Raw genomic sequence first — 2,816 nt, forward strand, 5'->3', positions numbered from 1 at the left:
CAGAAAACATTATCATGTTCACAAGAACTGGTACTTCTAGGCAGTTCTGTCGGATGGGTCGGCCCTTGCCATTGAGGCTGCATTTGGAAGGAGTACTAATACAAATATGTAGGGTATAAAACAAAAACGTCCGGTTCATGTGAGTGCAAAGTGGTTCAAGATTTACATGCCCACTTTACATTCAGCTCATTTATTTTGACTGATGCAAATAACAATACAATTTTTGTAGATGTTTGGCACTTCCATCAATGCAAATACAACTGTCTTGTTACCCAATGGTGTTCCAACTACTCTCACCATTAAACAAATATAAAAAAAAATAACAGGTTAATTAATAAATTATAGAAAATAAAGAAATCAAGAAATTTTATTAAAAATTCCAGAAAAATAAGAAAAAGAAAATAAAAACCTTTTTCTGCACTACTTCTTGGCATGAGAATGCAAATGCTGGAATCAAATACTGCAGCTCCAATACCTGTTGAATTAGTATTATATGCAAATGAAGGTGTCTCTGACACCTTCACTTTAGTAACAGAAAAACGAAAAAGATACCGATGAATGGGAAACTGTGAAATTTGAGCTTGAGAATCAAGTTGTTGAGCTCCAGACCCAAGTTGAGGCTGCTTTTGATTCTGATATCCAGTTGAAACTTGAGGCTGCAGAGAAAGAAAATGCTGCCTTGAAACTTCAGCTTCTTGGTTGAGTTGAGGAGCTTTGAAATTAGGACTTTGGGAAGGGACCTAAGTACACAAACAACTAAATCAACTAACGAACTGAACCGAATACCTGAACTAACCGACCCAAAAGCACCGAATCCAAAATTTCGATTCAGTTATTCAGTTTTAACCGAAGTATGCTCACCCCTAACTACCCCCAAAGTTCAAGGTACTAAAGTAGAATTTTCCCTTTTAAGTTTTAGAAAAATTATAGGCTGGCTATTCCTATAACTAATTAGTTATATAAACGTCCTCCTCTAAACCATAAACATATATACAGGTCCTTCTACCTCTCGCTTTCACTTGCTCTCAGGCAGCACACTAATTCAATGATAGTGAAAACGACTTATTAGGGTAACGTTTGACTTTTCTTTTAAGTGCATCTTTTGGTATACAGGAAGCTCAAACAGACCAAAAAATGGTATTTTCCTGTTTGGTACTGTGTAGATTGAAATACTTGAAGACGAGCACATAGAAAGACACAAAAAAAAAATCCAAAAATTAGGAAGCTAAAACTGAAGCTTTAATCATTCCATGCTGAAAATATTCTTCTCATATGTATATAAATGCCCAGCAAACCACGATGCAAATCCATTTTGTTCTTTAAAGACATGACCCAAAAGCTCGATGCATCTTCTTGCCTAATGGACTATTGAAAAATCTATATCTATATGAAAAGACTTGTCAAACAGTCCCTAAGCCTGTGGTCCAATTTTAAGTCATCACAATTCCTCAAATAATTCCATTTTATCTTCAGCTATTTCAATGCTTTATTGCACTAACTGGAAATATTAAAATATGGTCTAGTTACTCTAGTAGTAAAATTTTAAGTCCCGTACTCCCATCCAATGGAGGATTCTAGTATTAGCTAACTGGTTCAATATTGATTTCTTGTATACTGTACTTCCTTTTAAACCATTCCAATAAACAAGTTCCTTTCTCTATGATGGAGTGCCAATACGTAACCACCTGAACCAACCAGCGCCAGCTCCGCCTTGGAGAGGAGTCCCCATGCTAGAGGATTCCTTACGCTACCCGTCAGATGATGGGCATCAAATGGCGGACATCAAAGGCATGCTAAAGACAAGTTCGAGTTACCTAGTTGTTTTACTTTACAAGTTTGCCAATGTTTTGATACGTTATAAATACCTCTGTTTTAAGCTTTAATAACACAAGAATTTCTTTCATCAATTCTCTCTACTATTGAGGCTATACGCCTAGTATTTTACGTGAGTCTTATCGAGTTCAGAATCAAATTCGATCGAATGGGTGTTTGTAGAGTTATCTCTGTCGAATGCCTCACGCTGCTTCAGGTGGTATCAGAGCGGGAGTCCGCCCAGTCAGATGGCCAACCAAGATGGTAGCAGTCGCAACTAACCCCATGATGGAGATTAGAGACTACAAGCTGTTTGGAGAGCAATCGAAGAGCAGCAAACAGCCACTCGTAACATTGAGCAACAGTTGGTAGAGATCGCTGGACAACTACGGACTTTGTTGCGAGAGGATGTTCCAAGGAATAGGGATAATGCATTGCATCAAGCCGGAGGAGACGACCACGGTAGGCCAACCATTGATCCTATACCTCAACTACCCAGGAACCCTATTATTGATGATGATAGCGACGATGAACTGGAGATCTGGATATAGAGGGTCTTCTAGATTGGATCACCGAGTCGGACTGTTTCTTTGAGTACATGGAGATCCTGGAAGAGAGAAGGGTGAAACTAGTAGCTTTTCGATTGAAGGGAGGACCATCTGCCTGGTGGGAATGAATGAGGAAGACTCAGATCAGAGAAGGAAGAGGTACAATTCGAACATGGAGACGTATGAAACAATTAATAAGAGGAAGATTTTTGCCTCCTGATTATGAACAATATATGTTTGAATCATATCAAAGAAGCGCGCAGGGAACGAGGAGTGTGAACGAGTACACTTCAAAATTTCTGAGATTGGCTGAGAGGAACCAACTGTCAGAAGTGACAATCAACAAGTAGCCCGTTATTTGAGTGATTTGAAGCCTGCTATTCGAAACAAGATTGGAGTCTAGATGGTTATGAGTGTGCATGAAGCGAGGAACCTAGTTTTAAAGGCTTAGTTGTT

The sequence above is a fragment of the Nelumbo lutea genome, chromosome 1 (genome assembly GCF_056320005.1).
Source record: "Nelumbo lutea isolate HS-2025 chromosome 1, American lotus-T2T, whole genome shotgun sequence".
Classification (NCBI taxonomy): domain Eukaryota; kingdom Viridiplantae; phylum Streptophyta; class Magnoliopsida; order Proteales; family Nelumbonaceae; genus Nelumbo; species Nelumbo lutea.